Genomic DNA, 14342 nt, shown 5'->3' on the forward strand with positions numbered 1-14342 from the left:
GGCTGGACTCGTTTGAGTCCCATTTCTCTTTTTGGGGTTTTTTGTTGTTCTCCCGCCCTGGCGGGGGGTCGGGCTAGAAGATCTACTAGGTCCCTTCCGACCCTTAATCTATGAATCTATCTATGAATCTATGCCCCCTCCCCCACCACCTTCAAGCATGTGTATAGACAGCCTTAAATGTGAGTAACAATTAAAATGTAATGAGCTCGGCTTTTAGAGAACAGGAAATTAAACTACCTGCTGTGTGAATATTCCTTATGTGCTATTAAAGCAAAAGATCTGAAAACAGGGAGTCCAACTAAGTATCTACAGAATGATTAACAAATAATGGGTACTTGAGGAAATGAGGTAGGCACTCTGCTGCTTGTAGATGCCATGACACAGGTTCTTACCCTAAGCTGAGGAAAACAGTGCAACTCAGAAGAGGGTGATCCTAGGACAGCTCTTGAGTTGGGCCGGTGCCTTAATGTCAGTCTGGCTGGTTACAAGGCTACTCTAAACTAGGCTGTCTGCTGGTGATGCTAAAGAGTGAGGAAATCTTCGCCCACATACTGCAGAGAGCATGTGAATGTGTGTGAGACAGAGTGGCAGACATGACAGTTTTGTGTGCAAAGCAGCCTTAGCCAAAGGGAGACTTTGGGTCTGAGGCTGCACTTGTTAGCACAATGAGTTGCAAGACTGCAGCATGAAAAAATAGGGTAGGGCAGAGCTCCTCCTGTGAAAACAAAATGATTAGTTTAATCTATGAAGACAGGCTCAAAGGGAAATTGTGCAGGGTAACTTTTCATCTTTTGAGACCTGGTTATACATGGCCTTTCTTAAAGGTCTTGCAAAAGAACAGCTGTTGGGTGATAGTGTCTTTTGAGTTAACCGTGCACATGGGTTTTTTGAGACACCTCAACATTAACAGGAGCTCTATATGGAAAGCCCATAACCTCTGATAAGAGTATAGGCATAGCTCCTGCAATTACCAACTCAGAGAACCTCACCACAGGACTCAGACTGGTGAGGAGCACACAGAAGGACCCCAGGTAGATACACTAGACTAAATGCTCAAAGTGGCTGTTGACTCAGAAAGCTGTGAAAAAATGAGCAGAAGATGCTGCTGGAGGAGTTACTTGCTTCTCTGGGTAATGAAATGTGCTTTGCACAATGTGCAAGATACTGTTCCGTGTTACTTTATTTTAAACAACATTTATAACAAAGCTTTTCTCATGGGTGTCACTAATTGCTCTTGCTGTCACTTATGTACTGTCTACTGTACTTACTGCTTCCTGAACTCTGACTTTATGGATCTAGAGGAGAAAGTGCTCCCAGAAGCCTGTGATCTAGGCATGACATCCACGTGAGACTGTAAATTAGACACCTACAGTGAACGTTACATTGTTCAAAAATTCCAACTGGTGCTCTGCATAGTTTGGCAGCATGCACTGGCCCAAGAAAAAGTGCATCTGCAATTCAGAGTGCACAGATATTTTCAGAGCATTTCCAATGACAGATATTTGATACCATTCTCGGACAAAATACTCTGTCTCAAGCCTTCATTAACACCTATTTTGTTATTCTCATTACCAAAGCAAGAAAGTGCTCTCTTTTGAAAGAATGATAGTTTGCATGTGAGGACATCACAGGTATTTTTGTTTGCTCCACGTTTTGTTCACAAGAAAATTTCTGTTGGGCCTTGCATCTGAGATATACTGCACATAGTACTCCCCCTTCATGACTACCCAGAGGACGCACACAATTTGCATGTCATACCCAGAAATATGTTGTACAGAAGATATTTATAGTGGACTTCATTTGAGTTTGATAATAGGTTGAAATAACATTGGGGGTAGCTTTATAATATAGAACATTATGAGATAGGGTGCTAATTCCTCAGAGATGATTCAAAAAGTTTCCATTAGCTTACAGGATACAATGATCATTATTATTAATGGTAACTACATACCTCCATTCACATCATGGTGATGTTACTATATGTCTATTAAATAATCTCTAGGGATTTCCAGCAAGTATTTCAATAACTTAGGTCACCTCTCTACAATGGCGCTCAAGAACTCTGTACAGGATGCATTTAAATGATATATCAGAGATTAGTACACTTCTGACTAGAGCACTCAAGACAACTGGTATCCAAAATATTGCACGTGTCCCAGTGTTGCAAACATCCACCGCAGAGGCAGTTCGAGCATCTGGGCTGCACCTTTTGCAGTCTGAATGGATGCATGATCCTGACTGTAACTGCCATTCCACCAAGAGCTCAAGACAGAGTTAAGGTCCTGATGTTATTTTTGATCAGCCATACCAGGCAGCTTCCTGTTTCACCTTGCAGTAATTCTGAAACAAAAGCACAGATAAGAAATGCTGACCACCACCTCCACCTTACTAGGACAGCAACACACCTTAGCACAAAGGAAACCAGATTTTGGAGGCTAAACAAATTAGCACAGAAGAAATAAGATTTTGGAGGCTAAACAAATGTTCAGGAGCCTGTTTTTTAAAGATCTTAGCCATGTATTTAACTCAACAAAAAGAAGCAGCTTACTTTTACAAGCCTAATATCAATGCAGTTGTTTTAATGAGTACAGCTTATTGAATCCCACCCAAGTTGTTATACTGAACAAATCCTGGGGGAGAAGAGGAAAGCCTGCCCAAAGGAGACTCCACATACCAGATTGACAATTATGTAAAACCAAAAATTGTTATTTTTGAGGCTCAAGCTTGCATATTTGGGCAAGCAGTGTGAAGCCACCAGGATTCAGAATTCCCTACTGGAATTACCCTACCACATGCACAGAGAGGACCTAGTGGAAGGGAATGAATAAAGGATTATCTTGGCTGCTCGGTGAAGATATCTATGCACTGACTGTTCCTCCGAACAATATTTCAGGGTGGGTCAGTATCATTTCTGAGAGACAAAAGGATCTCCCAAAGGAGCACAAGTTAGCCAAAAAGCAGTGTTTACTTGCTGCACTGCATATCAAGATGTAGTTTGGGGTGCTTATTGAAAGAGAGGTCATTTTAGGCAATCTCCTCAGATGCACAGGCAAGGCAAATGAATGGATAATTGTCCTCCGTGTAAGCCTGACCCTCTTCTTTCATCGGGTGTTTTCAGTGCAAGTGGAAATGGAGGTAGTAGAGTCACATGACCACTCACTTTACGCCATCTTGCCTTTGGTGTTTTCCACTACAGCCTAGATAAAGATTGTGGGGAGGTAGCCAGCCAAGATAGCCCATCCCCATCCTGCACCTCACAGGTCAGGACACTGTTAGGATACAAAATGCCTCCCTCTCTCCTTCCCGCTGCCTTGCCCAGTGGTCCCCATCCCTGCTTGCTTCCCATTACTGCAGGGGGATTGGGGTATGGGGACAGCACCTGATCCCTGATGTATCAAGTCTGCTGTAGCATGCTAATTAATTAGCGTACTCCAGCCAGCCTCTGCATCTCGTGTATCAGCATCCCTGCACTTCAAAATGGTGGCATGGGTGCTTTAACTAAAGCTCATTGAACGAACTTTAGTTAAGCACCCTTACTGCCGTTTTAAAGCCCAGGGATGTTGATATCCAAAGATGCTGAGGGTGTTTTAATTAGAGTAGCTCTTGGAGCCACTCTAATTAAAGCTCCACCCCCAGAACATGTGTAAAAACATCTTGTATGATCTGGTCTACAGGCTAAACTAGGCAGCTCAGAATTGAAGGTGGCTGGCCCACAATGATACCCCTACCATGATAGAAAGGAGGCCAGCTGGAAGGAGCAGAACAAGTTGCGTAGGTACATACTTAGAGGCGGTAATTCTGCCCATGCAGATTGGCCCCTTGTCACCACCAACAAACACATCATCTCCCTCCTCTGAGCCTAGTAAAAGGCTGTAGAAATACTGAAGCTCTTGGTTGCCCTGTTAAGGCCCCTGCCCTGCCTGAGGGAAAGCTGGCTCAATGATGCATCATGTGGGGTGGTCTTTGCTGCAGGGGTACTTCCCTTCCTAAAAGGACTTTGTGCTGCTTCAGGACTCATCTGGACTTCTTTTGCCACCTTTTCCTTCCTCCCATGGCTTCAGCGGGAGGTTAGCATATTCTCCTCACCCCGTGACTAACTAGAAGGACATCCTGGCATTGATAAAGTATTATGCAAGGGGGCAGAGAAGTTAGAGCAACACAGACTGGCTTGCCCTGGAATCGCCCTCCCCTCTGGCATGGTATGTAGCAGGCAAAGCCTTGTTGCCTTTCAGAGTCTCCTGGCCCAGGCTCACAGCACTGGGAAACAGCTGAGTGACATCAAGAGGGCATACCTGGGCCACCCCAAACAGCCAGGGGTGGGGGAGGGGGTTGCCCCGTTCTGCAAGCCATACTTCCCAACAGACCACTGCCAGAGGCAGAAATGCCAAGGGGCATACAGAGCTCTGTGCCGGCTACACACCAGCCTTGAATTTCTGAGGCCCCCCTCAAAGCCCTCCAACCCATCAGCACCCCATTACACACTCGTGAAGGCACCAAATGAAAGCCTACAGAGGAGGGAGTGCCAGGACCTCCAAGCAGCTACTGCTGTGTAGCTCAGGAGAAGGAGCAGGAGAATGGGCCCTTCTTGGGTCTGGCTACACTTCATGTCTACTCCACAATCCTGACTGCCCTCCCACTGGGCAGGACAAACCTCTCCTTAGCAGGGCTGGTAAGTGTCAGAGGCCCCAGTGAGGCAGCCCAGTCTGAGCAAATTGCCTCGGCTGCTGTACTTGCCTTGAGTCTCTGGCTAACAAGCTCTGCCCCAGCTAGTTAACTGGCTAGCTGACTGACATGGGAAGCCCTAAATAGTTACCAGACCCTTCAGACAAACATGCTCAGCCTCAATGACAGTATTGTACTAGCCAGAGGTATCTGGAGCACCTCAAGTTATTTACCTGGGATTGTTCTCTGGAGCATCAAGGTCAAGGATAAAATATTTCCATTTTCCTGCTGCTCCCCTTCTCTCTTGCTCTCTATCTCTGTTGACCCTCCCAGCTAGATTTTTCTCTGTACTTCTTCTTCCCTTTTGTGTAAATATGATTTCTGGGCAGGTTCTGCTGAAAGTGAATCTGTGCTGAAGCAAGCAGTAGTCATATCCAGAAGTTCCACATGTGGTCAGACCATAGTGCTGTTGCCAGGGCCGGGAAGAGCGCTCACTCACAGCCTGTTTCAGCTATCTTGGGGCCTAGATCTACCTGTATGTCTTCCCATCCTTACACGTAGGAGCAATACATATGGTGGTCTATATGGAAAAGGGTGAAAAGGGATCTGGAGACAGCATGGAGCAAAGTGGTAGGGGGCTGGAATACAGCTACTGACTTCCATAGATACTCAAGTCCATACAGGGAGGTGACTATCATGCTGCTGGAATCAGCACTGAGTCCTGTGGCTCTTTCCCCTGCGGAGCAGCAGCTCGAGCCCTTGAGAGGACACTGGGCAGTAATTTCTGCAACAGGACTCTCTTGGCCTCTGTGTTGCCCAGAACACTGTGGCTGAGGCACTCCGGCCCAAGGGTAGGGGAGATCCTATCTGAAAATCACATTTCTCTGGAAACCCTGGCACGGCTGACCCTGACACAAGCAGAAACTAATCGGATAGGAGCAGACAGCCGTGTTACTGCTTTCCTCCTGGGATTATGACCGAGACCACGCTTTGTGTAGAAATATCTGCAGTGCCTTCCCATGAATCAAAGTGAAACATCATTAGGGGACTGACAAACATTCAAATTACTTATTGGCAGAAATAGGTTTAAAAATAGTTTTTTATGATAAACAAACTAACCTCATACAGGAAGTGAGCAAATGCTAAAAACCAGTATGTTGTAAGATAGCTGGTAAAAGTACAAATTTGTTGTGCACAAAAGCACTAATCTCTCTTTCTTTTCTCTCTCCCTCCCCCCTCTCCCCCCCATTTTTATAATTCTTTGCTTTCCATCCAATGCCACTGATAGAATTTAATAAAGAAGTGGATAATTCCAGTACAAAATTACTTGAGAATAAGAACTCTGTTAGTATTTGAGTAGGAGGCTACAGTTCTTTGGTTGTTCCATGAAGCAAGTTTTTTGCAGAATGGTCAGTTATAAAATGCAAACACAGGATAATAAAATCTGAAACTGCCCCTGCCAGAGACACCAGGATGTTTATCCTCTTTACAGCAGCAGAAGCCACAGTTGTACCTAATCACCAAAGATAAGCAGAGGAATATGCTAATAATATCTGTTCATTTTGGGAATAACGCAGGGCCCCGCTATCATAATATATAAGCAATAAATATAATCATGTAGGATAATGCTGACCTCTTCACAGAAAGCTCTGCTTTTTTGGCTTTCCCAGGTTCAAAAGTTTTAGCTGATTGCTTGACTTCAGTTCCCGCAGGACAGTTTTCCAATAGTCACACATAAGGAATTACAAGAAAAATAAAACAAATCGATCAAAATCTAAACAAAACAGGGGGCAAGATTGTGCATATAAACAGGACTGTGCATATAAAGCAAATTAAACTTACTCCCAAGTGATAAATGTTGGCTACTCTCCTACTCCTGTGCCCAGGTTCTTACAAAGACAGTCATCAAGCTAGGTATCCACCATAACATTCTGTAATCCTATATTAAAAGAAGTAGCAGAAAAATAGAAATATCTTAGCATGAAAGGAAGGGCCACTTAGAATTTCAACCAATCTATTCAAGTAATAATAGTATTTGTTCATCTGCATACAAATCCTAAAATAGAACCAAACTGCAATTCAAAATAATGTTTTAATTGTGAACCCAATATTTTAGCATGTTTGGACTTCAAAAGGTATTTGCTACTGCTACTGCAAAGGTTAAACATTTTTCCTACCGAAACTCAAGTGTGGGTTGTGAAAGAACATGTTAATATACAAAATTTCCCCGGGGCTGCTCTTGTATTATCACCAAAGCCATCAAGTTTCAGTTTGAGTTATTTGTATTTATTTATAAAAACAAAGATTAAATAAGTAGAACAAAAACAAAAACCTCATCCTAATTTCTGTTCTAAACCTGATTTATTAAGACAAGGAACACGGCATTCTAGCAGATAAAAAGATTTTCTTGCTTTCAGAAAATAAGTTACAGGAGCTGTGAACACTGATTCACAAAGCTTAATATGTCTCATAAGGAAAACTGCCATGGGTATGAACACTGAATCATATTAGATCCCGTCCTATTCCTTCTTTCTTATGAAGCAAAATATATACATTTAACATGAAAATTCGTTCACTACTTTTTTAAAGTGGTTTGATTAAAGAGACACACAAGTTCACAGAAATTATTCACTGGCACAACTACACTTTGCAAGCAATAAAACAAATGTAATCACAGCTAGTCAGATTCAAAGGTTGCTGCTTAAACAAAACTCCTTTTAGCAATTAAAAAAAAATCAAAGAAAAATACAAAGAGCAGGACATTGAACTTCATTTTAGATACAGATGCTAGCTTTATCATAGCTTTCTAGCAGATGAAGCAGAGCTTTTAAATTATATTTGTAACATGTGAATGTCAGTAGCATTTGCTTTCAGACAGGCAGCCTAACCATTTCATTTAGAAATGTTTTAATCACAAAGCACCTGATAAAGAAAGACATTTTCTTTTCATGTGTTTTTATTTTCATCGTTACAGAATGAGTTAAAAACACACAAAAAAGAACTTTAGTGGTCTTATAGTCTTTAACGTGTTGTTTTTCTATACATTTTATGTTGTTGGCTTTTGTTATCAGTAACATCTGCAATTGTGGCCAATTCTGTCATGCTGTAGGGCAGACAGACATCTTGTTCCCAAACTGTTTGCAACCTTTGAGCTATGGTACAGTATCAACTACAGTTTAGAGAAAAGCCACAGCACAATGAGAAAAGAAGTGTAAATTTAATCCAAAAGTAACCACTATACTGAGCTTTTCAAAAGGGCAAGCAAAGTATTAAAATCTTGGTGTGTCTGAGGCTAAATTCAGACCACTCTTCAAAGTCTAGCAAATATCAGTGGTCTTCTTTAGCATATTATTTCAAATTTCCTGCATATCCCCATTTTGCCAGTTGTCACAACTATTGTTACCTTAGAAGATCTTTATTTGGATGCTTAAACATACTTTTCACCACCTATTTTTCGAACTGTAATACCAAGCTGTAATACCAAGACTACTGAGACCTCATCTGGTAAATGCCATGTGAATGAAATCAGTTAAGCGGTTATTTACCACTGAAAATAAATGACACCAACATAGTGCATATTGGATATTAATATCGAAACCAAACAGCAAACTAATACCACAGATTCACGGTATTTAAAAATAAAATGAAAGTAATTCGAGTCAAATACAAACTTTTACCGTAGATTTTTAACAGAATTTAAATGTAGAAACCAAATTAAATTGTTGTTAACCCACAGAAACTGATACGGCTTAATTTTTCATTTTGCTAGCTTAGCTCGTGCACCCAGACTGAGACAAAGCCAAACAACCATTTTCCAGAACTCAGAAAGGATTGCGTCTGGAAAACGATGAGTCTATCTAGTGCTGCAATAGAGACAACTACTGTAAAAGCTTAATTCCAGGCTAGGCAATATCTGAAATAGTAACAAGTCTTCTCAGCCTTTCAAAGCACTAGCATCTCCCACACAGATACACTTTGTCTCAGATTGAATCAAGGAGAAATGACACATTCTGAAACCATTCTGTAAAGCTCCCCTTTCCTGACAATTGTGTTGCATTCAGAATCAAATTTGAAGTGTTTCTGAAAAGTTCAAACGGTTTCTAAAAATGGACACGCAAAAACAACCCAGACATATTTTATAGCACTCACAATAATTTCCTTTCATTCGAAGTGGGACACTGTTCCTCAGCATTTAACGTAGAAAGAAGTCTATTATAAACCTAACCATTACTGTTGAAAAATAACACCCTTTTTCATATAAAATTTACTACCAAATCCTTAGTTCTGTCTTATCATTCCCCACTTACCCCTGAAATCCCAGTGTAATAGTTATCAGTTTTTTGTTTAAAAATGTTATAGATGAAAATACAGTTCTCCAATATTCTCTCCACTTCCTGTGACAAAGCAAAGCATATTTAATTTGAAATTTAATCTTCTTCTATCAGTCCTTGATACTGACCAGAGAACACACAGAAACAAATTACCAAAATTTTACTAGTCAAATAAAACTGATGCCATCTGATTTCTGTGCTACTTTTTATAAAGTCATTTAATTTAGAACAGCAATGAACCAGCATTTCAGTTTCTAAAGTAATTTAAGAAATAATCAAAGAAGAGTGTAAGATAATCACGCAAGCCTATTTGAATACTGAATGCAATGAACTGAATGTTTTAAAGCTATTGTCTTAATTTAATCTTTTTATTTCTCTAAGACTGCGTTGCATGTTTCTACCTAATCAAACTTCCCTTGAGGTAATTATGATAAAATAGAGTTTTAAATCACTCCTGAAATGTATAGAGTTAATCTAAACTCAAATTTTGACTCATCCATTTCTATGATGCATGATTACATATAGTCTGTTGTACTAATATTTGCCACTCACTTGAAAAGAATATTAGCCCACTCGCAAGATTTAGGAAATCATTTTAATTTGAGTCATGTGGAAACAGTGAAACATGACACTACCTTGAAAGCAGGGTATGCATAAAAGAGCACTTCACTTTAAAACACACGTTCACCACATGTGAAGAATCCAGAATACTGGATATTTTCAAACACAGTGAAATAGAACATTTCAAGGGAACAAATTTCTTGATAGCACAGTAGCCTAGCTACCTAAAGCTTGCAAATAGGCATTATTTTGCTGCTGTATAAATTGTTTTGGGGCATTAAGATTAAAGGAAAACTTTTAAGGGAAAAAGGAGCCTAATGTGTGATCTAAATAACTTTGATCTTTTACATGTTCAGAGCACAAATATTTTGAGTATAAACAGTTTCTAGAGATACTCTTGAGATACAGTCCCTCCTTCAAGTGCATTGAAGCAATTGTTCTGACTGTCCTGTACAGTAACCTCAGTGATGGCTTAATTCCACTGCGGCCGTAAAATATAACAGCTGTCCTGAAAATGAAACACATCTGGAAAATTGTACGAGGAGTTTCACAAAGTTTTAGAAATTTCTTCTATATAAAATTAACCTAAAAATTATATATTAGTAATGTGTTAAATATCTGGACATGTTTTGATGCATTAAGTCTTGAAATGAATACTTGAAAAAATTCATGTCTTGAACTCAGGCTATGATGGCTGGGTTTTTTTGTAGCCAAACACACTAATAAAATTGAAAGTAGGTGCTGGTTAACAATATAAGCTAATAAGCAGCATACATCAAATAATTTCTTGGTTTGTGTCTGGGTGACAAAGATCATTCCTAATATTAAATATTTCCTCTTTGTTTATGGCACACCTTAATGTTCCTTGTCTGTTGAAATGTTTTGCTGAATTCAGTTTGTAACTGTTGACTCTCAGGTATAGGATGCCAATGTTTTCATCAAAGCTAGCTGAAAACAAAACTGAGAAACACCTTGTGGTTTTACAAAATGTATTTACATTACAATATATTTTAAAAAAGTTTTGGTTATTTTGAGAAGTCATTTATGGCATGTGATAAATCCTTTTTCTAAATGTCAGGTACATCATGTATGTCAGATTCACACATTACCTACATTTATCTTTAGATGAAATTCTACTGAAAGAGTTTTTATCAGACAAGCTTTGCCTGTTTTAAATTTAAAAGACTTTCTGTATTTGCTCCGTATTTCTCTGCCTAAACAAAATTTTAACAAATAGACATAGATTACAAGAGGAAATCTACACCAAGGCGGAGACCACCGAGTTAACCACAGGGAATAAATTATGGGAAAATACAGAGAAGCAGCAGAATGCTAATATATATGGAATAGGACATAGCATGTGCCACTGGACAGTTGATTATTCATCTGCCCTTGGAAGAGACATGTTAGTGAATTAACACAATATTGCTTTAGTTAAAATTATCTGAAAATTGACAGATAGAAGGAATACTCAATACTGAATGTGATATAAACATTAAATCAAATATCTCCTTTAATGTTCTTTCAGAGAGCTAAATATGCATTTTAAATGTATCAACATAAAGTTGCTGTAGACGATAAACTGCATAAAAAACCACTGCTGTGTGCATTTTCCCTCAAAGATGAATCATATGACATGAGCTTGAAAAATATATTCAACGTCGCTGAACACCAACACTCTTTTCCATCCCCTCATTAGGTCGTAAAAATTCTTAGCTGCCTATCAGCAATACCAGCTGCCATGTACATAGTCCATCGACTGCAGGACTTGCCAAGCAAGACTCGGGCCCCAATCCAGCAACTTGATGTCTGCAACTGTAGTCATTTGCCTTCCCAGAGGTCTGTGGGGATTTGTGCAGCTGCTAGCAATAGCCCAATTTATCACATTGCAGGACCATAGCTCAACATTAGCCATGCACTTGTTTTAAGCCAGCAAGGAAAACTTCTTGACAAGAACAAAAAGCAATATTGTTATGCTAGCTAAAACTCTATTGGTTAAATTAGTTTGTATAGGAACAGAATCATAGCAAAGCCTATATAAATATACCATAAGCCTCTGCAATGTTTTTACTCATGAAACACAATCATAGCAGGATTAATTCCTCAACAACAAGAGGAGAGACCTGATAATGCAAGAACATGCAAAGAAAATAAATGGAACACCAGAGACAATCAATGGATATTCATTTCTTTTTAGGAAAAAACCCTACAATGTTACTTGCACCCTACAGTGACAGTGATTCTTGCTATGTTCACTTTCAAGAATAAAAGCCATGCTTGAGAGCATAGGATCAATTAAGCAAACACTGAGCGAATATGACAAGCACCATCACAAAAGCACCCCCATAAATATATATTCTAAAGACATTAGCAATGTATTTCTCTGTCACCCTTTTTATCAGAAACGGTTTGGACAACTGAAATCAAAAATATATTTTCCTTGCAAACTTCGTTCCTTGATCAGCCACAGTAGTTTGTGACTGAAAGTAGCTAACAACTGTTGGGCCAATGGTATTTCTGATACTGATGCAAGGCCAAAACACTTTTGTTTTAAATGTGTAATACATTGCTTTAACAAAATGAGCAAGTGAAATCATGGACTGGATCATTCTACAAGTTCCCCATGAGAAGCAAATGTGAAATGAGCAACAATAGCTGGAGCACCTTGCAGTTTTATAGCCCAGTGAGTTTCAGTCTGCCTATCCAGATCTTTCTAAGTATTACTATGGAGATGTACCATGTGATAATGCAAGGTACATTATGGCATGTGATTTATTTTACTGTAACTTTAGGCCCTGATCTTGCACTGACAACTGCCTGGGGTACCTGACCCTTGGGGCCCTCCTGCACAGGTGATGTTCTTAGAGGGAAGGGCATGTGTTTGTGTTGTCACAGGGCAAGAGTGAATTCTCTCCTGGGTCAGCTGGGGGCATGGTTTCCAACTGTCCATAAATTTATGGACAACACAGTCAGAAGGGTGCTTGGGGATATCAGGGTGTGGGGATAAGAAGAAGACCCTTGGGGTGGGGGCATCACAGTATAAAACTGTATCTACAGTCAAGTATAACTAAGACTATTAATGGTTTGGATTTCACTTAATGTTTAATGGTTAAGGGTATTCTCTATGGTCATGTGTTTGTTTCCTTTTCCCCTGTAATAAAACCTGTTTTAGTTTAACATTGCTTGCCAGTGGGGAAGACTGTTCACATTAAAACATTTAGTTAAATTTTTTTCTGGCTTCTAGGTGTGGGGCTCAAGCTAGATTTAGAAAGCTGGTGTTAAAAAACCCCTGAATTTGAATCTGGCCATTGTTACTGCCATCAAGAGGCCAGCAAAAGGACTGCATTTACATTATGTAAAACACGTCAGTAAAAAAGTTTCATTATCAGTAAAAAGGTTGCAGATTGTCAGGGGAAAAAAAATTGGATTAGCAATCCTGACTGGGAGTGAAGTTTGACTTTCATTGGAAAACCAAAGTGAAGGGAACACTAGGAGAAGTTGCTGATGAAAGGCTGAAAATATCTATAATGGTGCAAGCAGGTCATTGGGCACCTGTTGGAGGTAACAGGTATCCTATCCCATGGTGGTCTCATCCAGCCAGGCAGCGGCCAAAGCAATTTTTCATGTCCAATTCCAGCAAAAACTGTACAATGCATTGGCAGGTTGTAGCTAATTCAGTGCAGCTGAGCCTGATTAGACTCTGTACCTCGAGGTGGAGCTGGGCTGTACTCTTGGGAAGAACAGTTTGGGCTCCAGTTAAACTGCTGCCAGGGCAGAAGGTGCCAAGAACACACCAGTGAGAGTGTGCTGGCTTGTCTGTCTCCACTAGGTTTGGGGCTTGTGACTAAGAGGCTACTCAGAGGAAGACAGCTGCTAATACCAACTTTTGCCAAGTTTAGACTAATTTTGGTTAAACCAAACCCCAGAAATCAACCCAGAGTTCCAGAGAGGGATTTTTGCGTTTAAATCTGAACTCCTGGCAGCCACCCTCTCCTCAGCAACACAGTCCTGCTGCTGGAGAGAGAAATCAGTTGGCAGACTGGCTTGCTGAACTCATGGCACAAGAGACAGGGCATAGATGCTTGCAGACTGGAAGAGAAAAGAGCATTTGTCTTAGAGCTTCTATAGCTCCCTTAGAGCCATGCAGGTCCCCTCACACCATGTCCTTCCACAGGAATCAATGCTTTCAGGTAAGCAGCCCCAGCAAGGCATGTCCTAACTTAGCACACAACATTACCCAGAGCACCTCAATCAACCTTCATACTTTACCAGTGATGTACTCAGCTATAGCAGCCTCTGCTTTCGCACCCTCCCCCTCCCCCACTGCTGCTACTGCTTTCCCAGCTGAGGGGGAGGGGGAGTGGGCAGCATCCAAGCCACTTTTGCCCATCGCAGCTGGGCTGCACAGGGGCTGGGCTCACCTGGGGATGGAGCCCAGATAGTGGCAGTGGGGATGTGGGATTGGGCATGGAGGGGAAACTACTCTCCCACTGCTCTGTTGCCACTGTCCCCATCCGAAGTTGACCCCAGCCCCCATACTACCCCTCTGGGGAAGAAATGGCTCCAGAGCTTTCCCTGCTCCTGGGACAGCATGGAAAGAAGGAGCAAGAGGCAGGGGGAGGGGGAGGGGCTGAGGAGGAGACATGCCTCTGAGCACCAAAGAGAAGGGAGGAGGGATTTTCACCTGCTTTGGAGACTTAAAAATGTCCCCAGAGGCTCCTGCGGTGCACCCAGTCCAAAAGGGGTGTGCAACCACACCACTGTGTCTGCCCCCAAACCAGTCTGCCC

At 41.1% G+C, this 14342-nt stretch overlaps 1 long non-coding RNA gene across 1 annotated transcript in view; it reads right to left on the bottom strand.

Annotated features, from left to right (window-relative positions):
• Nucleotides 1–1539: 1539 nt before the first annotated feature.
• LOC109296626 overlaps nt 1540–14342 on the bottom strand; it is a 53743-nt gene continuing 40940 nt past the window's right edge. The window contains exons 2-3 of the long non-coding RNA XR_002097005.1: nt 6505–6601; nt 1540–2340 (exon numbers count right to left, since the gene is read on the bottom strand). This is a non-coding gene — a long non-coding RNA (uncharacterized LOC109296626). The remainder of the gene's footprint in view (nt 2341–6504; nt 6602–14342) is intronic.

The sequence above is a fragment of the Gavialis gangeticus genome, unplaced genomic scaffold (genome assembly GCF_001723915.1).
Source record: "Gavialis gangeticus isolate Ggan-Ray unplaced genomic scaffold, GavGan_comp1, whole genome shotgun sequence".
Taxonomy (NCBI): Eukaryota; Metazoa; Chordata; order Crocodylia; family Gavialidae; genus Gavialis; species Gavialis gangeticus.